We start from the raw sequence: 23077 nt of genomic DNA, 5'->3' as shown, positions 1-23077 counted from the left end.
TTAGGCTTTTCAAATCCCTAGATTTTCCATTAAAAAAATTCAACTTCCAAGTGTTGAGGGRAATAACTAAGTGGTACTTACCTAATTTCCAAGCACAGAAGCAGCTACTCCCATCTGAGCTAACTCTGCAGAAATGGCACTTGGTGACAGAGGTGTGTGCCCTCTTCCAGCAAGGACACAGAACCCCTGGTGACAAAGTCATACAGGACTATGAATAGTTACACTCTCTTATATGTTTAGGAAAAAAAAAGCCCTAGAATCCCTGGATCTGCTCCATGTTGCATGATGTAAGAAAAACTAAAATAAACCAAACCAAAACCATATTCCTTCAATTTTGTGGCCTCTCTTCTATTAAAAAATGAGCAAGTGAATTGTTTATTTKGGCCAAGAGATTTGGGACAAAGAGGCCTACTGCAAATCAAAGGGAAGCCTTTAGGTTAATGCTCTATTTAAACTCCTTAAATGTAAACAACTACAGCATCTTTGGAAGCTACTGACCATGTTGGGAGCAAAGAAGTCTGGCAGGATTGAATCTGACCATTCAGACATATTGGACACCCTGTCCAACACAGGGTTTTGTTGTATTCTGCCTCTGATGATCCAGGATTCTGTCACTTTTATACTCATGGTATATTTTAGAGCATGTTATTCCAATGAGGCATTTAAAATATGACTTTGAGAACTCTTGAGCTAACCATTCTTCCATGTAAAGCAGCRAGTGAGGAGACTGKCAYRGTGAGGGGGTACTGTCAAAACATGRACTGTGACAYGACTGTMGGTACTGGTAGGGCCAGTCCCCTYRTCCCTTACAGCAAGACTTTAACTATGACAAAACACAACCAATTTAAGGCAGCCTGCCCATTACCAGAGGGAACAAAAGGGATAAAAGTGATTGTCAGCTTCAAAWCTGGGGCAGCCAGCCTCCAGAAACCCCACTACTGGTCTACGTGGGTCCTCTATAAGCATCTTGCTTGAACACAGCCACTGTTCCTGCTGCAGGTACTTATTTTTAGGAAGCTTTCACTATCATTTAATTTCTTTTGGCAAGGCCAGGAACACAGATATACCTCCAAGAATGGTGATTATCTCAGGAATTTCTCTGCTGAGCAAATGACTCACTGAGTTTTTAGCCCTCAATACAGAACTAAAATCTAATAAGAAAAACTCAGAGTGGGAAAAAGGTTCATTTCACTGCAGAGAAGGACTTCTGGTTGCAAAGAAAATGAATGCAATGGTCTGTGTAGCTTGAATTATCTGTGGAGATGTCATTCATCAATAGATAATGCAATTTATTCCTTAGACATTTGCCAGTGTCTCAAAAGCATTGATAACAAGATCTGTACTGCAAGATCTAATTAAGTTTAAAATTTGCCTGCTTATTAGAAGTCTTTAGGACAAGAAGAGTTTGGCTCCCATTTCTGATTTGAGTAACCTTTGTTAAACACTACCAATAAAACAGTGAAATTGGTGATGATAGACCTAGAAGGATGGAATAGTCATAACAAGAATTTTCTTCTCACTTCTTACATTTTTCTGCCCCCAAAGAGTTCTATCAATGCATTTCTATGAGGATTTTGTCTTCTGTACCCACGCTGGAAAAAAAATCTGGCTTTTTGCTTGTATGTGTGCTCTCTCYAGAGCAAGCAACAGAAGTGACCACGTGGAAGCCAGCCTGCCCCTCCATATGATGGACAGTGAACAGAAATTCAAAGAAGAAAATTAAATGAGAGCTTTCATTTTGGAGAGAAATATAATCTGCTGTGCAATAAAGGAGTGAGAAAGACAAGGGTTTGATATTGTTTGCTGAATTTCATCAAATCCACAAGAAAGTCAAGCCAACAGTCAAGAACTCCAAATTTACATCTCAGCATCAAAATCTAAGATAAAAAGATCAAAACAGCACAACTGGGTTTTGTTTTTTTTTTTTTTTTTGAACAGTTTTTACAAACAGTCAATCCAAAATACTCAAATCATAGATTTTTCAGAGTGACAACAAAATTTTTTCAACTCCAACAGAAATTAGGATGGGGATGCCAAACTGATGAGGYCACACATGAAGTTGAGAATAAAGATCCCAAAGTGCTTGCCAGTGTTACATCCCCCTGGGTGTATTTAGATTTACAAGTACCTGGATTTGGGATGCCAGGCTGAGGTCTACTATGGTACTCAAGTTCCACAACTGGAAGTTGCTCTGGTCCCTTTGATTTGCAAAGTAGTAGGGCAATTAAAATAATGAGYAGAGGAAAAGGCTATTGCTGTGATAGCTTTGTGGTCTAACTAGTGCCACTTTCTTTTCTATGAAGTATAAATTTCTATAAAATAAACACACACATGTGATTTGTAAGGCTGGGCCTCAAGAGCTTTTCCATTCCCTTGCCACTGTTTTACAAGAGCATGGCTAACAGAAGTGTTTGAGAGTGCAGGATTGTTTTGGGAGCCAGCTGAGTCAGTGATCTAATGAAATGTAATTTCATTTGTGGTGGCTACAAAACATGCAGTCTTGGCTCAGGATAAGGATTTTCAGACTCAGAGAAATTCAACAGAGCTTCAAAAAGCATTTTTAAAAAACAGTCAGCAGTGGAGGGAAAGAAGATGGAACAGCTACTGCCCCATTGTGCTGGAGTGTTCCTGAAACAGCCATGCAGCGAAATACTCCTGTTTCAGGCCAAATAGAAATACCTCCAAGGACACACAAGGCATGTAGCAGAACTTGGCTGGTGATTCAGCATTGATGATCACAAGAATGAGAATTGAAATGAGGCCTCAGTGAAGCCCATGTTTGAAAAATTATTTTGGAGCTGTTTGAATTGGGAGGTACTAGATTGTGATACAAGAAGAGCCCTTATCATCTTGACCCCTTCAGAGACTGAAACTCCAGAGGAACGTATTTCCACACAGTGTGTTGTTGATGTGAGGCTCTCCAGCTGTATTCATTGCACTGCATGGTGTCACTTGATAAGCATGGAAGGGACATTTTAAATATCTCAAGAGCAAACTGGATTTTATTGAGGAAAGGAAAGAAGTAGAGGATGTAGAATCTTGCTGCTTAAATGAGATTCCTTCTGGCAACATTTATTAAARTACAGTCCTGTACTTTGGAAATGTCTCCATTTGATTGTAAAGAATATTTTGATCCATTGCATCAGAGAYGGTGAATTGCAAGACAATTATACTTCAGGGAGTCAAACCCAGACCCAATGAATCCTGTCTCATAATATATCACTCAGAGCACTGCAGTTCCTCTGGCTTTTTACAACCAGTCCTTTTATTAATTATTTGCATTGCAGCGGTGAGAGATCAAGAGAGAATAAACTGGGGCACACTGACCCAGMCACGTATATTTCAGATTTAAAAGAGGAAATAATTCTTGCCCCAAATACCTCAAAGCTCTGCAAATCTATGCAGAGGGACTCCTGGGAAATTGTGTTAAATAGAAGAAAATATGGTTCCTGCAGCAGAATTCACATGGAATACAGATCAATTGGTCCATGCAAAACAAGCAAGAAAGCAGATCAGTAGCTGGCAGGGCTTTTACCCCATGCCCCAGGGAAAGTCCTCCAGCTCAATTCCCCTCTCAGTGCTGCAACTCTGCATTGCACCCAAGAATGCAGAAACCTGTGGTAAATCTGATCCTGCAGGAAAGAATACTGATTGTCCACCCACACTGTATTTTTGGCCAAGAGTGGAGTCATCCATTCAGCCCATCACTGGCATCCAGCAGTACAGTGAATTCCTTCTGAATCCTTAATTCTAAGGGATGAAACCACYCTTACAAAGAGCCAATGCAGCTGAGATAATGATTCCTGCATGACACAGTTTAGTATTTAATAGACRTAACACCATCTGCTCTAGCTTTAAACAATAAAATCTGAGACAATGGAACCAGAAGCTGCTATCATTTAAAAAAAAACAAACTAGCCAGAGGCAGAGGAAGGAGGTGAGTGAATACACGCAGTACATGCATAGAAAAAGATTGCAGGGGAAACTTTCTCAAGGTACTGTGCAAGAGAGTACTGCTACCTTCTGTATTCCTCACAGCATGTATCTATCATATTTTTTCTTATGTTTTAGAAGCAAACCGGTGGGGGAGAGAAAGGGATAGAGCTCTACACTGAAACAGTGAATCCCCATCAGTGCWGATTTCTTCACAGCAAACRGATTTACAGGCAGGCATTTTTCTGACACTGGTGAGATGATTAGGTTAAATGCAGATGGGAAGACAGCACTTTTCTCTTCAGGGCTGAAGACAGGCCTGAGTTGGACCTAGGGTTTATTTCCTGCTAAATCCAGGGTGTGTGTTTTCCTCAAGGCCCTTGCCAGCAATGGAGCACTGAGGGGGAGTGACATTTCCAGAATGAAGAATAATGCATAGAACAGGTGTGAGTTATGGTCACAGCAAAGTCATAGGCAGACTATGTTCCTTCTCTGCATCTTTTCCTAGACACCTTCTCTGCCAGTGAGCTAAAGCAGCAATTTGACATGAGAGTTTTCACCAAACCTCATGCAGAGGGTCTCTTGTCACACTGTTATAGCCCGGAGTAGACATTTAGTTGTGCTTGAAAAGGTAAAACTGCATTTCACACTMTTTTTCTAAGGAAAATTTTAAACCTCAATAAAAATCAACCAAATAGATGACCAGTCTTTATGAGTGTGTATAAGAACATGGTTTCAGAAAAGTGTGTAAGGACATGCAACAGAAGAATCAAGATTTTGGATCTGATTTTAAGCTWATGTCATCTTTTTACCTGACTCCAWTGACATRTGTCAAAATGAAGAACATAGCTACTGTCAGGAGACTTAAGCTCATGCTRCAAAACACAGCTGGAATCATGCTGTCTTGATGTCTCACACTTYCAGTGTACTCCTATTTAAAAACAAAAAAATCCTACTGCCAACCCTTTGCTGAGGGTTWCAGAGGAATACCATGAGAGTAACACTAGCAGAGGAAAATCAAGATCTGCTTCTGTCTTTAAGAGGCTCTGTGAACAGTATTTGGTAAAACAGCTGGGAAAGAAAACCAGTGAGGCATTTGAAAAACTGCCCCTTGTACACACAACACCAAGAAATACACCGCAAATAAATAGTTACTGTACAGCCCTCAATACAGTACAGAGACTGTGAAAAATAAAGTCTTATTCTCAAGTTACATCAGTCTAGCAATACTGAAAGCCCTGCAGACAAGCCTGTTTGTGCTTTAAGAGCAGCTGAGTGTCTTGATTTTATTATTAACTCAATCTAAAACACTAGTGAAATTTCAGCTGAAGATTCTCTCAACTTGCTCTCAAACATTTGCCTTAAGGATTTTCTCCTTTATAAATCCCTCTGCATTTTCTCCTGGAAGCCCTCCTGGCCTCCTTGCTTGAAATCTGTTTCAGTGAAGAGTGTCTTGGGCCACCCCACTTGCCTAGAARAGATGATCATAAATCATATCCTATGACTACATCACACATTAATGTGAAGAACAGAAGAGTTGAGTGAATACTTGCCTTGTGCTGTCACTAAAATGTATCGAGTGCAACCAAATCAGATTCTGACAGGATGGTCCTGACATATATTTTACTTGGATGTCAAACTCTTTCTCCAAGTAGGTTGCAGTATTGTTTTCACTTTGTCTCTTATCTTGAAGCTTTTTCTAAATTGTCTTTGTTTACTGTTCTTTGGAATCCTGAAGGGGAAGCCTCCAGCTGGTGACAACTTCAGTAAGACATGCTGTGTTGTGGGATTCTGTAACTGACAGGATCATGTGGAGCTGAACAAAAAAATGAATTATGAGAAATGYCACGTAAAGAATTATGCAAGATGARCTAACGTACCAAACCCTATATTGAAGGACGACAAATTTTGGAAGAATTAGGATAAAGTTAGAGCAGCAGCTTCTAAGGTGGCAAAAGCTCAGCTGGACAGATTTCTCTGTTTTAACACAGCTTTTGTAGATAGAATAACCTTCCCTGTGAAGAGCTCATCTAAGATGGGCGCCAAACTGAAACTTGGATAGCACCCTATTGGTTTTATTTGGACATCTGCTGCTACTGCTCCTATTTACGTGTTGCTGGCGAACATTTGACTTGTTTGCAGTAAACAGGATTGTGWCTGAAGGTCTGGAGCACATGCGTCACATCAATGGAACTGAGCAGCCAACAACGTGGGGCTTGTTGGGTGCACTTGGAAACAAGCAATGAAATCAGCTATTTCAATTCTGGATATTGCCAAAAACATTGTTTTTGTGAAATGATACGTAGTCCTTTCAGGCCTGAGGCATGGAAGGATAATCAGTGTATATAAACTATTTTATTTGCTTGTTTCCTTTATGCAGTGGATAAATATGCAGTTATTCCTTTAACAGGACAGATGGAAGACTTGCACTGATTAGCCAAGATAAAGCCATTGATATGCTTCTGAAGGGACTTGTTATTCTGTCATGTGGAAAAGAAAATATGCTGCCGAAGCCTGTTTTTTTTGCCATTTGTTGTAATCATTAATAAATTCWGGTCATTAATACTGACTGGATGAAGAGAGTGGGGTATTTAAATAGTCTTAAAATGCCACACTAAATAAACCTTAGTCTGATAATAAAATAATAACATAGATTTTAACAAATCTTTCCTCTCAGCTGCACCTTGGCCTGGGACAGTGCTGGCAGACGTGAGGAGCACGAGGGGCAGAGGAAAGGTGTCCCACCGTGTGAAAGGCAATGTCTGTGCAGCCCCAGCCACTGAAGAGCCCCATGCCCYAGGGAATGAGCAGAGTGCATCCAGCATCCCACCTCAACAACAGGTACCAAGCAGGTACCAATATCAGGCCCTCTGAGCCACAGCTGACACCTACCAGGTCACAGGGAAGCGTCACTGCCGACAGGAAGGAGCAATGCCTCTCCCGGGACTGTCCCCCCTACCCAGGCTGCCACACCTGACACAACCAGCACATAAACCTGCTGTCTAATCACTCTTGTCTTAGGCTAAACTGTGAGTAAACACATGAGGAGTTATCACATTTGCCTGGGCTTATGCACAAAAATTGGCAAGGTTATTATTARTCTTTATTATTTCAAGGGGAGGTACCCTCTGTCACAGTCAGTGAAGGAAGAGGAGCTCCTTTCCGAAATGGGGTCRGTTCCTTCTGTTGACCTTCATGTACAATTTCAAGAGACTTTCAAGGAATGCACCTCCCATTATRAGAAAAACTTTTCACAATCTTTGGAACCAGTATACTTGATTAGAAACCTTCAACTACTCTTCRTAAGGGGTCAAGAAACAATAAATACAGTATATGTAATCCACAATGAGTGGAGACAAATTATATCAATGCTGAATAAGAAATTAAATGCAATGAACTCAGAAGCTTCACTTAACTCTCCGGGGAGGCCTGGGGCTGCGTACAGAAGAGAACCTGCATGTGCAGMAATGAAAAAAATATGAAAGCTTCACCCAGTAGTGTGGCTGTTCTTTTAGTATCTGYGCTCCTGTGCTGGTTTTGGCTGGGKTAGGGTCAACTTTCTGCACAGTGGCTGGTATGAGGCTGTGTTTTGGATTTGTGCTGAACACAGGGCTGATAATATGGAGATGCTTTTTGCTGTTCCTGAGCAGAGCTTACACAGGGCCGAGACTTTTTCTGCTGTCCATACTGCTACAGTGGCYGGGAATTTGGGGGTGCATGGGAAGCTGRGAGGAGACACAGCCAGGACAGGTGACCCAAACTGACCAATGGGTTATTYRARACATGTGAGATYATGCTCAGYATATAAAGTGGGGGAAGAAGGAGGAATGGAGGGGGGATGTTTTAGAGTGATGGTATTTGTCTTCCTGAGTTACTGATACAGGTSATGGTGCCCTGCTGTCCTGGGGATGGCTGAACATCTGCCTCCCCAGGGAAAGCACTGAATCAACACCTTGTTTTGCTTTGTTTGCATGGACAGCTTTTGCTTTCTCTRTTAAACTGCTTTTATCTCAACCCATGAGTTTTTTGGGTTTTGCTCTCCTARGTGTCTGCCCAAYCCTGCTGGTGGGGGAGTGACTGAGTGGCTGCATGCGTCTTGGCTGATGGCTGGGGTTAAACCRTGACAGCTACTAAATTAAAGCYACCCTRCCACRTAGAAAGCAAATGTATCTGTCYGGTTATTTGCAATCAGGCTCATCCAGCTGCCCAAGCTTCTAGGAAATTTCTGGCTCAGTCTGTTGGCTCTGTGTTGTCCTTATTGTATTTTGCTATGACCTTAGTTTGGCTCTCTAATGTCAGAGTAAGACCAGTGTGGTCTGTGAGTTCATCACAAATAAATACTTTTCTCAAAAAAGTAAAACTGTTTGAGCTCTGCATAAAAGGGCTAGAGGTTGGTCTGTAATACACTGATTTGCCCTCTGAAGAACCCTCTTTTACTGCCATGACTCTATCAAAGTCCAGAAATGAAAACAAAGACAAGTTCAGACGGATGTATCAATGTAGGTAGACAAACTCAGATGATACAAGCTCTATCCATAATGTCCTGCAATTGCCTTGGAGTACCTGTCACACACTGAAGTAACCTGAGTCACCTGCTCATGACTCACTTAGTCATTGGAGGGATAGGTTAACTAATTCCTGATATGTAGAGATTCTTTTTTACTAGAAAATACATAAGACTTCAGTGTCATATCAAAAATGCATCATCAAATAGAAAAGTTTGTCATTAAGAATGCAGTWACTTTTTCCTACCTCTTCTTCAGTAGAGGTTAAGTAGCTAAAAAACCCCCACAAATACAGAAGCCTTCAAGAAGCAGTGCTAGGTTCTGCCAAGTGAAGTGGTGTCAGGAGCTGAAATTTCAGAGCATAAATTTGCCAAGTGGGAATAAAACTGAGAACTCAGAGCTCAGAGATTCAATAAAGCATTGTATCTGCAGGCAAAAATAAGAAGTGGAGAACTCTGTACAGAACAGTAAGAGGAGCTGGAAAGCAGGAAGGAAGATAATTTAAAACTAATAACTTCATGATGAATAGCCTGATCAAAAAGTGCAAAGCAAATAAAGTCTGGCTCTCCAAGACTAGCTTGGAGATATGACAAAAAGTGATGCTTGAACCACATCCAAAATGCTTCTATGGTCTCATAAGGCGTGATATCAGGAGAAACAAACAAACCAAAATTAAATCTGTAAACATGGAAAAATACTCCAGGAACCTGGGAGGAAATATTTGGCAATCTTTTAAGAAAAGCAAGACCTGCAAAGCAAGGGCTAGAGTTAGGGTTAGGACTTTACAGCAAAGCACAATTGAAAGCTGGTAAGAGGTTTCCTTCATCAGAGAATCACAGAATTATTAAGGTTGTAAAGACCTTCAAGATTACCGAGTCCAACCTTTAATCATCATCKTGTCACCTGGACCATAGCATTCAGTGCCACATCCACTTTTTTTCTTGAATACCTTCAGGGATGGTAATTCCACCACATCCCTGGACAGTCTGTTCCGATGCCTGACCACTCTTGCAGTGAAGAAATTCCTCCTGATTGCCAACCTGAACCTCCCCTGGCACAGCTTGAGGCTACATCCTCTTGTCCTGTCTCTGGTTACTCCCACTTGGCTACAACCTCCCTTCAGGCAGCTGCAGAGAGTGACAAGATCATCCCTGAGCCTCCTTTTCTCCATGCACTTTTCAGAGAAAAGCCTGGAAARATGTGGGAACGCATCTTTTTGTACAAGTAATCTCTGCTAAGGGAGCGTGGACAAGGAGTTGCYGCCCAGGGGCACAAACACAGCAGGGAAGCTGCTGGGGAGCCTTGACTTGAAGCAGTTTTTACTTCTCCCACCATCACCTATAAAATGGGGACACTGCAGCAAGTTGAAAGCAAACACTGCCAGCTGTGCCAGAAGAGAGGAGTGCATGGTCTCAAAYAAAATACAGCCATGCACTTCTCCCATTCCTGGGGAAGGGGACTGGGGAACATCAGAGCAATGGAGGAGCTGAAAGTGCCCGTTGCTACCCTACACGTGCACTCACAGATTCCACAGCGGAGGAGCTGTGCCCACTCTCTCACAGCGCTGGATTCCCATCACTGTTGCCTCACAGCGCTCCAGGCAGGAGCTGCTCTCCAGGAGGCACAATAACATCTGCTTAAATTGTCAGCCTTTTACTGAACTTGTAACACACAGGCAGGAGTGCGAGGGGAGATGGCATTTCAGTCAAAGGATGGAGCGGTTGCTGGGACACGGCTTGGCAGGGAGCGCACACCGAGAATGTACCAGGGGCAGGAAGGACACGTGTGCAGGCACCACGCTCTCCTTTTCCAGGGATATGCAGCAAAATCATTGTGGATGCTGAACAGGGGTACATCTGGCAAATATCAGATACAGACCTGAAATACTCTGAAACYAGGATTTAGGGTTATTTGATCTTCGTTTCCAGGAGAAACTTCTTTTGTATGAGTATAAAAATACTCCTAAGAGAAATTGCAACCCAGAGGCATCAATTTCGATTTGAATTGCTCAGTGTTGAAATGAGTGCAGATTGTAAGTGTTCATTATAAAATTCTTGTATTTTCTTTTTTTTCCTATATGAGTTCCATGCAGCAAATTTCATCCTTGTAAAGAAAGGCAAATAGGACACAGAATAGAATACCAGAAGTAATTAATGATTTTGTATGCCTCCCATTTTTAGGTACCCAAGTCTGAAATACCTTAAAAGGTACAKCAATGATTGTAAGAAACTGCTTTTAGTATGTCCTTTCTAGAAATCAGATTTCMTCACAGGTTTTGAAAATAAGAATCAAAAAATCATTCTAATTTCTTTAAAGTGTTATTTTTAATGTTGTATCTGTGAAGAATGGCCTCAGTTAGCAAGTCTCTGAAACTGCAGCTTCAGCCGAAGCAAACCACAGGGCAAAAGTTAATTTTTTTTGTTCACGCTTCTGGATATTCAGTTACACTGATGTCACARAAACACTGTCCTGCAGACAGAAGGACTAGATCTAGGGCTGTAACCCTGGTTACATGCAGGCTCCAGCAGATATGTGGGTGACTTTTCCATGACTAAACTGATGACAGCTCTACCTACAGAGGTACAACTGAGGATATCCTGAGCCAAACCCAAACATTTTAGGGACCAATAGTTGCCAAAATGACGAAGTTCTTGTCTGGAGACTGCGTGCAGTTTTGAGCAACCACTGTCACTACACTGAAAACTAATATTAGACCTGGAGCAGTAGAAAAGCAGACTTAAAGCAATTACAAGAGATTTCTGATCTGAGTAGTTCTAAAAAGCATTCAAACAGAGATGTAATGCAAGTGGCCTTTGTGCAAAATTTTATTTCAAGGGAACATGACGCTTTTACTTTATAGCATCCTGCAGTCATACACGCTTTCAAGCCAAGGGGCATTGGCTTTGTTTTCAGGAGGCTCCAGAGGGGAAAAAAAAAAAAAGAGGATAAAAAAGGTTTTAAGCATTCCATTTYTCATTATCCAGCCTCCTTTATGCATTGCATTTCACTTTGACATAGCAACTGATGACAAGGGACTGGCTCTTGCTCTTGCTGCACGCCCAGTCCTTTGCACAGTGATGACACCAAATACTCTGGGTTATCCCTCCCTTCCTCCAGCCACCCAAAGCTCTGAGATCAGAGGGAATCTATTTCCTGAAAGGCAGTGAGAACTGCTCTGCAGTAAGGATGCTTTCCCTGAAGCAGGTCCGTCTCTGTCAGCATAAGGCATTTCAAATGCAATGGGTACCAAAGTTGCTATCAAGAGTAACCCAAAAATGGTTCTCCATGAACSAAAGTGAGAATGAGAAATGGGGCAGGAGTCAGTCTCTAGGCATGGTCAACATGCYCCATCCAAATCCTGAGTGATGTGGGCTCAGCAGCCCCAGAGGACCAGAGTCAAATGGGCAGTTTATCTGTCAGCGTAGGAGTTTAGGGTCAGTATAATTGGATTTTGGCACTTCACACATGGGCGTGACCCCATGACCAGAGGGCCGGGCATTCGACAAGCATTGATGTCACTGAGAGTGGCAAAGAGGACTTTTCATGAGCTCTCAGAAATTACTCACTCCAATAAAATTCCTGGGAGCAGGACTTTTTATCCCTGATCGTGGAAACACTTTGCAAATACAGCCAGCATATCAAAATTTTCAAATCARGTGTGAAAATAACAGCCTCTTTTCTCTGAAGGCCTATGAATCGAGGCTAGGTATATGCAAGATAAGAGATTCRATTGAAATACAGGATTAAATAAACTCATGAAGTTCAATGTTCCAAGACAAAACTATGTGAATCAAAATAGAATCACATCAGCAAATTGCCCTAATCTGACAAATTCAACAAGTCATCTAGGCTTCAGTTAATGCTATTGCCTCTCCAAAATTAACATAATGATATTTCACTACTCCAGAAGCCTCCAGTTAGTTTAACCACCGTTGTTACTGAGTTCCAGGAGCCTTGCCAAGAAGCTGTGACCTTTTGTTTACTCATCACTATTGACATGATTGATGTCATCACTGAATTGCTCTCATTTCCTGTCCTCAGTTGGGGCTCTGTGCTGTACCCTCCGACATCTGGCATGGAGAACAAGCAGCTACATGCAGTGCTCYACCATAATTTTGGCTGACATAATTGCCAGGTAGTTAGAGTGACAGTCTCCTGCCAAGGAACTGGAGTTTCTGTGAAGATCAAGCCTTGCTRTCAGGCTGGGCATGGCAGTGAAGACTCTGCTTTGTGCACGCTTTCCCTCAGAGGTGGGTGTTGGAATGTGAGAGCTGACAGACTGCAGGAGACAAAGTCACTGAGACAACGGGCGCTGATGCTCTCCTAAAGTCGGGTTTGGTACCTAATAAAGGGATTGTTAAAGAGCCACTGGAAGAAAATAGTCCAGGATGGAGAAATCCTGAGCTGTTTCACTTTAAAGAATCAGAGGGAGAAATGGGAGTCTCTTTCAAAGGCAGATGTGGAAAAATAAGGGGATCTTCTGGAAATGCAAGTCTGCTGGACTGAAAAGCTCAGTCTTTGGAATGCTAAAGGCATGATATTTCCATATATCCAAGGGAAAAATCAGAGATCTTTGAGGTCTCCACATGAAGCCAGGGAAAAAGCCTGAGGGAAAGCATTCCCAGAGGGAAAAAGGACAGATCATTTGGCCTGCTAAARCCAAGGATGGGACTGGATGTGTTTTAGAGGCTGAAAACACTAAGGAATATCTAGATTCCATCCAAAATCTATGTTGAAATGTTTTTGCCCTTTTCCAGACAGGACAATCATGTCAGCAGGGCAAAGGGAGCACAGTGACCTCCATAACTGGAGTTCCTGCAGCACTGCATGGAAGAAGAGCAAACACTTTTTTTTTTTTTTTTTTGTTTAAGAAAGAGATGAGCAGAACTCTGAGAACGTCTTTCAGATATAACAGTCTGGTCTCACCAGCAAGTGTTCAGAAGAAAGCAGGGAAGAAAAGAGTCATTAAAGATATAAAARGGGACAACATTTAGCATATATTTAGCAGTTCCAGTTATATCAGACTAGATTTTTGTCTTTTTTTTGATGGGAAAACTCATTTTTCARATGAAGGAAAATGTGGTAAATCACATTCATTGGAACTTTGTTAAACCACTATGGAGTATTATGACAAACTGAGAATTAATACAGGAAATTTCAAGTGATTAAAGTGACTGCAACCAGCTGGGCTGAAGAAGGGTTTCATCAGACCAAAGGAAGATTACAAGCAGAATTCATTACTGATCAATCTTTTCAATTTTTTTCTATTCATATTCATTAGTGTTTTCATTGCTTACATTGTGCAATCAGCACATTTCTTACCAAGATTTCAAAGTGAGAACTCACAGTTAGTAAAGACGACAATATGAAAATTGTCTAAGAAAAACTAGAGAACCCTGAAGGGAGGAACAATGGAAATTTAATTATAAAAAGTACCAGATTGTGCACTTAAATGYCATAGTGAATCAGATCCTTCTCAGCTGGATGCTAAGAGTAGGGAAGAGGAAGCTGCTTTACAATTGCCACCTAAGAGCTTGGTTTGTTCTACTCTACCTGTGAGACAGGACTGAGGGGACACACAGCTGCCCTCTGGAAAGAGGGGACAGAAGCACAGAGCTGCCCTTAGAACAAAACAGGAGTATAAACTGGCCAGGAATAAATGTTACTTGGCGACTAGAGCACTCTGTTGTTAAAGCAGCATCCAAAATAAGTAAGGCCAAATTATTTTAACTACCGTATTTTTGAATTTACAGCTTTTATAGGATCTATAAATATTCTATAAATTAGCAAGTGTGGGGGCTGCAAACATGCACAGCTCATTGGAGATGAGTCTCTGATTTCCCCTTCCAGTTGTCGGGAGTTTTCCTCTGGAATTATTATATCTTTGCACATATAATCCAAATTGCCTGAAAAAGATTACTGCTCTAAAGTGGATCTGGATTCATGGATATTGGGAATTGTTCAGTGTAGTAGCTGGCAACTGTAAAGCTCAGGCCTGTGGCTGTGGGGACATGTTTTACATGCTATCTCAGACTGCAAGCAGCTGTCCCCACAACTCTAGGTCAGGAAATGAAAGGAGAGATGTGGGAATGGCTGTGCTGTGTGGGACCAAAGGTGACCCAGCTCCTCCCAGAGGGTGTTTTCTATCACTAGTGCCAAGGGCAGAGAGCAAAAACATGGCAAGTCCATGGAAATGCTTCCCTGCACGCTCTCCTGGGAAGCAAAGATTGAGGCAGTCTATAAAGGTGGTAAGAGATGAAAGATTATCACTTTATAGAAGGTGRTAATATCCTGCCCTCAATGGAGTCACTGCCTTGTCTATCAACTAAGCTGAAAAAATGCCATTGAGCACAGTCTATGTGTTAGGGAAGAGCAAATACATTTTTGACTTATGGTCACAGGGCGCTGCACTGTGACTTCCCACATAATTTATTTCTCCAGTCCCTGAGGCTTTTTCTCACAGATGCTGTTAGTAGAAATTAGAGCAATTCCTACCCCAAAACTGTGTGACTACATGGTATATAGTCACTAGAATTTCGCTTTATTTTTTTTCTGTGAGAAAAATGTGAATAAGTGGAAACAAGTTGACCTCCTTGGCAGGATACTATCAGCTTTGCCTGAACCCTGATTTTATTAAGTATGCAAAGGTATTTAAGAGTTCAGACGGTCCTAAACACATAACTGTACTGGGTTTCAGCAGCAAAGCTTTGGTAGTGGGGGGCTTTGGAATGACTTCTGTGAGAAACTGCTGGAYGTTTCTCCATGTCCAACTGAGCCACTGCCACTGCAAGATGGACGTGCCACTGCCCTTATCTCAACCCACAAACCTTTTGTCACACTTTCTCTCCCCCATCCAGTTGAGGAGGGGAGCAAAATGAAAATTGGTGCAGTTCCATGCATTAAGATCCCATGCAGGTATGAAATAAGGAGCCCCCAGCAGCCTGAGCTTATTTCTGTGTCCCACTGTAAGGCTGCAGTGGAGCAAACTACTGCAGACCATTCTGAAAACATGCAATTCCCTTTCCATAGTGATAAATGCTGCACTATGCAAATCTGAAGCACATATCCAGTTATTCTGGACATAATATATTCTTCTGACTGTTATTCTGCCAGGTATTGATATAGTGTGTTGATATAGTGTGTTCTATAATTAAGGGAATTATTTGAACTACTGACTTCCCAGGCCAACACACCCCCAATTTCCTTGGCCATCCTGCCTGGATCTCCTGCTATGTTTGCTCCATTCCCTGAAAAAAATTTAGATGGCAATTTCTCTAATTCACAGCAATGTACKGGCAAGCTTGGTAGCAGCTCCTGTCAGTAGCAGGGATAGTAATCATATTGATTTAGACACAGATTKTAGATTTATAACACAGCTTTCCAGCGTGCAGGCAGCAGGAATGCAATGTGTAAGAGGAAATTCAAAGCTGATGGCCCCCAGGAATGATGCCTGCTCCACCAACTGGCTCTTTGCCARCCATCAAGACAAAGGAGAGGAGAGACCTTCAGTAAAATAAAGTAYAAAGGRAACTGCAAAAGTGTATTAGAGCAAKCCAGGCCCATATTCATCATGTACACAGTAAACAAGCTCAATAACAGGAATTTCTATGAATTTCAAATAGGTGCAAAGGTTCATCAGTGAATGACTGGAGTAAGAGGGTTCATCCATCAAAGCCTCAATTACTCTCAGTTATCCGTGGCGGGGTATGGTTTAAGTACAGACCAATGCTTCCTTCACGTCAGCTTTATGCCTTCAGTGTCAAAGAGTTTGTTTTCCTGGCAAACTTTACAGCTTCTGTTAACAGCAAGAAAGATGCTCTCCAAAAAGTTTGGATGGGGGGATGTGTCAGGGAGACTCTTCTGTGACCTGAACTAAGGCCAGCACGTGAGGAAGACCTGGGGAGGCTCTGAGGAAGCTGGAAATGAGCACACACATGTCCAAAAACTATCAAAAACCTCATTTGCTGTAAAAGGACGTAAGTAAATCTGAAAAAGAATATTCCTAGATCCGCTTTCAAAACTGGGGGACGGAGGAATTTTTGAATCTCTCCATCCTGTCCCTCCTTGTTTTGCCATACAGGGAGACATCTCTGCCCACGGTGGAGTGATCCCTAGAGGGGGATAAGTACAAGGAAACAACTTAGCACAGAGTGAGCCCAGTCAGCTGTGAGATGGGATCACACTGAGTTTTTGGTCCTTCTGTAATCTCCTCAATGTGGTATTTGTCCTTGTCCTATCTCCTGAGTTCCAAGAGATCCTGAGTCCATGTAGACATTGAGACCTGGAAGAAGGTGGAGATCTGAGCTTGAAAAGCTCCATCTTCTTCCAGACTGGTGGTGTTGTCTTTTCTAAAATAACAATAATTATTGTGACTCATGATTTTCATGGCTGGTGCGTCCTAATTACAGAGGCCCRTTTGTTTTGTGTGTTCATTACACTGAATTACATCTTAAATGAAAGGTTACCATTTTATTCTCAAAAAAATAAAGAAATTAAAAAAAAAAAATCCATCTCCCACACATTTGAAACTCCTCAACGATCTCTTTCTGGAAATTTAAGTARTCACTGAAAAACAGTCTAAATCACTAAGAGCAACAAGAGATATTTCAGCTGGCAGCCCTATTAGACAAAAGTAAATAATGAATGTGGACTCCTGAATACGAAACCAGATGTTGGAGGGGGCACCAGWGGAGTTCTACCCCTACCAAGCAGGATACAACATTTCCATTCAGCAAGASTGGAAGGACAAATCAATTTAAATATTCAGATTCCTTATGAATTAATCCCATTAATATACCCAGTAAAAAAAAAAATAAAATACTACCTCCCATAAAAGGGCCTCTATCCATCTGGAAAAATCAGATTTCTGGAGCTGTTTTGCCAACTCTAAATAAGAGAGATAATTTTAAATTATCTGCTGAATTTATAAGGTTTCTAAGGATTCTCTGGACACAGATTTGCACCAGTTCAGGTATTGTTGGCTCCTGACATGTGGAACCTTATCTCACAGAGTTCAGTGAGCCTTCAGCAGGTTATACAGCAGATGAGAATCCAGCTTTCTCTGAGTCACATGAATTACTTAAAACTATGACTAAAAAAGCCAGCTTGAAATTAAACTCCAAACTGCAGCCTTTGCCAGTTCATGAACCTGGTAAATTCCCCCCAACCCTGTAAAATAAATGGAGAGCAGCGTTTGTGATACCACACTCAATACCTCTATTACCTGCTCCGTCCAAGGCCATTTTTATAACCTTAATACTTTGAATATAACAAATGTCAAATGTAGAAAGCTGACCAAACCTAGCAAGTTTCACAATTTGGAAACGAGCTCCTGATAAATTCACTGCCTGCATCCTACAAYTGTAGATGCCAAATAAACAGACCAACCTGCAGTAAATTTGTAGAGTAAAACTGRGACAATTATGCACGAAGACATTGAGCAACAGTTCATATCAGGTGTCTACCCATGTCCACGCAGTGCCTTGGGAAAACAACCAACTGGAAAATGTGTGATGATCCCATATGCTGCCATTTCCAGAAGTCTCTTTATCTTAACACCTGCATCTGCACTGTGCAATGATCAGTTTGTGTCTGCTGGCTCTAACAGGACTTCAGACCTTCACTCAAACTCTCTGTGGACAAAATAATAYATAAATAATAAAATCTATTCTCTCTTTGAAAAAAAAAAAAAAATCATGTTGACAGTGTAAATGCCCCCTGTATGTGATATTGCAACCTGACAAAATTTAATAAAAAACAACAGTATAAACGACTTGATTATGATGGGAAGGGAAAGAAATCACTTTTTTTTTTTTTCCTGAGTATTTTGGTGTTTATTCTCAGGTTGTTGATATATTTTGTAAACTGCAGAGATTAAATAGATCCCTGGGGCTCCCAGGTGTGAAAGATCAGCABTACTGAAAGTAGCTGAGGGAGGGAATATTCACAAACTATATCCTGTCATCATTAAATCATTTTGCTGAATAYATCAAAATGCTAAACACAAATATTTACATATAAATCAATTCATCCATCTATTCATGTTGCTAGCACAAATACGCAAAACATACGCAGAAATTAAATAGGGCCCTCCAAAGCTTTCCCCCCACCAAAAAATAATCCAAAAGGAAATTCAAGATGAGAAAAAGCTAACTCATAACCTGGGGTGTAACTGGGCTGTCCCAACAGCAGCTTGAGTTTGTAAACAGCAAACCCAGCAGTTCAGAGCAGCATGAATCACCTCTGTTCATCTCAGTGGGGCATTAGCATCGCTCCCAGTAATGAGAATCTAATGCATTAACACTGGGAATTATTTCACTGCTGACCAAAGTGTGCAACGGTGGGGAAAAAAAAAGAAAAACGCATGACGTACTTGGAGCAACACCCTACTTTGGCTCCATGGAGATGGAGAAATGTCAGCTCCCAGGTGATCTCCCAGGGCAAAAGGGAGCCAAGTCCCCAGCTCTGGGGAGCTGTGCCAGGGAAGAGCCTGGCTCACCTATTCCCAAACAGAATTTCCTTTCTCCTTAGGGAGGGATTCAAAACTATGGGTAATTACTGTGGCTACCTGGTTCAAACCCTACAATCCTCAATATGTGGTCAGTCTATACAGTCTTTACTGATACCAGCAATCCTGAWCAGTACTGATAACCTTGCTGATATTTTGGTTACCATTCTTAGGAGCACAGGCTCTGCTCACCTCAAATAAAAGCAAGGGTTACAGAATTAGGCCTTCAGCACAACAGGATGAAGCCTCCATCTATTTAAATTAAGGTATGACACTAATTTATCACAGGGCCCAAGGTAGGCAGGAAACAGCACAGAGCATCCACAGAGATTTTGTTTTCTTGGAGAATCCATCATGTCCCCTCTTATRAAACCTACATGACAGAAGGGGTCCAAACTCCAAACACACAGTGGAGGTTTTAGGCAATTATTGATTTTGTTATTCAAGTGGAAAGAGCAGTTCCCATGGCAACGGGCCCATCACTCCCTACCTATGGCATCTCTTGCTCTCATAACACAAGCTCTTTCTTTAAAGAAATACRTATGTTCACACAGCTGCCCCTTGGAGACTGATTTCCTTTCATTYCACCGTGGCATAAGTGATGAACCACACTGCAAGCTTTCCCCACATTCCACAGTTTCCACAGGAAGAGCAATGGTTGCCATGTAGGAGTGGCCACCTCCCTGCCCCAAGGGGTGGCCACGTGGCTGTGCTGGGGCTGATGCTGCTCCAAAGCACTTCCAGGTGAGCTGTGTCAGGAGCACCCTGTTGTGTGCCCAGTGACACCCTGCTCCTTTTGTGTCAGCACCCCACAAGGACAGAGTGCAGTTCAAGCCCCTCAGTTTTTCTTAGTTGTCTCACATTGAGCCTGGCCTTGGTGGGAAGAAAATTTACCTTCACGGTATTTCTCCAACAAAATAAAAGAAGTAAAYAAGTTAATGAATKAATTAATTAATTAAAAGTGATRTCACATCGCTACAGAAAGTTWTGGCAGCTYTGATTAGGAAAAAGTCAAGCACTTTTGATGTTTTCATCCTTTAAAGTAATGCACCAGCAGGACAGGCTGGCTCCTTGGGAGGTGTAAATCAGCACAGCCACCTGCAGSTTTAATGGCAGTCAAGCTGCACAGGCTGATGAGCAGACTCCACATCAYAGAAAGAGAAACACTGCTCAGGAAAAGGGGAGACAGCAGGTCCTCTTGGACTGGTGGGCAGGGCAGCATTCAGGGAAATCAGGTCACTTCAATCCCTGGCTCACAGAAGGGCTTTATGTTCATAACGTGGCCCTTTTCACTCTGGAAGGTCCCACATGGCACCTGGGAGCAGCCCCAAGGCTGGAAAGTGACCCACACAGCCACCAGGGAAAGATTAGGGATTGAATAGAAATGTGAGAAGCTGCAGTGGCACTGCTTCACCTGAAGAGTCCAAAGCAAAATCCGCTCCAGGTTCAAGACCTGCTTTCTAAAAATGAGCCATTGAAAGAGAGGAAGAGGGGATTTGCCTGACAGGACTGAGACACTATGTGGCTGGGATGCGGAGGCAGCTTGCTTTGCTTCTGGCCATATGTGGGAGGAAAATGCTCGTACAGACCCAGAAACCAGTCCCTCGTGAGCAGGACCTTCAGATGAAGTTCAGCCTCATGGCAAAATTTTCTGAAACAAGCTATTCCCAAACTCTTTTCTCACACAGCTCCAGGTCTCTTCCCCACMGCCTTGTGCATCCTGGCTGGGCTGCTGGCACCTGTGTGAGCAGGATGCAGGGCCTGGCCACATTTCCAGGTGGTGGTACCTAAGGGATTTGCAGCGAAATGCCTTGGTGGCTTTGGAGATCAAAGAGAAGCTCAGTGTGCACAAGTCCTGCTGCTCATCTGAGCTAGGGGAAGGGGGGTGACATTGCAGGAGGTGCCAGGACGGGGGGACCTCAAACCAGGCACAGAGAAAGGAGATGAAGGCATCTGTTTTGGAAGATGAAAGAGGAAATCGTRGAGAGAATAACAGTGAGGGAGATCACAGAAGCCTTGGCTTGGAAGAAGCGAGGGTGTTAAAGTCGAAAAAACAGCAGCTAGACTGAGAAGAATAAATATTAAAAGCAACAGCTGAAGGAAACAGATCAACGGGAATAGTCGGAAGTGAAAAGGTATGAGGACATCAGACATATTACAGTGCACAGCCTTGAGAGATGCAACGAAGATTGATGATACATTAATAGATTTTTAAAATATTTTTTAAAAGAAAAGAAAAGAAAAAACAAGACCAACAGAAAAAAGAGAAGTCCCTGAGAGATGCTGTATACAGAAAAAGATGATGTGAGGAATATTCTGGCTTTTTTGCTTTCTCTGCGTAGTGCCTGGGTCTGTAAAATTCTACTCCATACAAGGGAACATCAATTTCACTGATACAACTGGTTCAAGAGCATCAGCAAGCATGAGGTAAACCAAGAGGTGAGAAAGGGCCAGACTTGTACCTTGCCAGCCCAGTAATTCAGCAAACAAAGACAAAACTGGTTTTCCACTATAATTTTGCATTTCATTCAGTTAATGTAGCTGAACATACAGTCCTAAGACATGACAGAATGATTAAAAATAAGGCAGGAAAGGAAGTCACTGATATCTTTTATCATGCACTGCTTATCTAATGCCACTGATTACTGGCAAAACTGCTTGTTTACCCTCAAGGCATAGAAGCTTGAGGTTCTTGCTATTTTGCTTTCTTTCCTCTTTCCAATTTTCCACTGATTTTCATGGTGTTGAAGGCACTGTATCACATCTAAGGATCAGCCTGTAGAGAGGCATTAAAGAGGGATGAGGAAATTACTTCTTTTTTTACAGCAGAATGCTTTCATAGGAATTATCAAATCTTTTTCACTATTCATTTTTGCACCTGCACAGAATGGCTAGGAAGGAATCTGAAAGAAATTCTCTGGGAATAACTGTGAGCATCAAGGTATTCCATACACAGCCCCATGGCAGCASAGCCATCTGCTGCCTACTGCAATGGAAAGGGAGCTGTGCAAGGCAGATATCCATCTGAGAGAAAGTTGCCATCAATTTGATGCAGCCAATGTATGAATAACAGAAGCTTCTCCCTGCAAACATGATTGCTGCACTATTTACAGCAGAAAAAGCTTGGCATGAGGGTTTTTTTTTTTTTTTTACTTCGTTGCTGAACAAGGCTGAGGTACAATAGGAAAGATGGCCTTGACATCTCATACAAGGACACATAGACAACAATAAACCTTGATGTCCATTGCCTTATTCATGCCTTTATAGTATAGAATTGAGAAAGACTCCTGTATGTAAAAAAGGAATAAATACATCCATTCCATGATCACACCCATTAGGACAGAAAGAAGGAGATAAAAACGCAGACTTTCCTGCTATTCAATCTTAGGAAAATGAATGGTCCTTTTTGTGTCAACATAGAATCATTCCATGAATTAGTCAKGATGGCTCAATTATCTTCAAATATGTAAAGCACAACCTTTTAAGTAGACTAATTTGTGAGCTTGCTTCATGGCCCTCTGCTTCAATTAACCACTCAGTCCTAGATTAAAAGGCAGAGTTTGCCTTGGTGAGGTGGCACAGAGAATGTGACTGCAGCGTTTGTCTCTTTCCTCCTGTGAGACTGGGGTGCCTCTTTCGCGTGCCATGGGGACAGAAAACTTGACTGCTTTTTCCATAGCACAAGCTCAAAAAKAACACAATTGTATCTGTACTAGTGAATACAGAAATCAACTTTTAACCATACATCAGAAAGTAAGACACCTTCCGATGCTTTCCCTAAGGTGGAGGTCAGATGACAAGAAGCAACGCAGAAAATCCAAGACTGAGGAGAGGTTTCTGACACAAACTGCTAGAGGAAGAGGATGGTTGGGATGTACACACCTCTCTGGGCTCTTTGATTCCTGTGTGGGRAGATATTTGATACTGCACTTCATAATTAAGAAACAGATTGCCATAAAGGTGCAGGAATAMAGCCCAAGACAAATTAACAGATGCTCTCTCCTTTTTCTGAGTCCCTTGGGGCAGGCAACTTTGGATTTAACTGCTGAAAAAGCAGTTAACCATAATCTGTTGCCAGATGTTTAAGAATTGAGCAGGATTCTCAGGAAAGGGTTCCCATGGAGGAAGATCA

The sequence above is a fragment of the Malurus melanocephalus genome, unplaced genomic scaffold, assembly GCF_030028575.1.
Source record: "Malurus melanocephalus ecotype Western Australia unplaced genomic scaffold, MMel_1.1 scaffold_652, whole genome shotgun sequence".
Classification (NCBI taxonomy): domain Eukaryota; kingdom Metazoa; phylum Chordata; class Aves; order Passeriformes; family Maluridae; genus Malurus; species Malurus melanocephalus.
Note: the sequence above shows the minus strand (reverse complement) of the source record.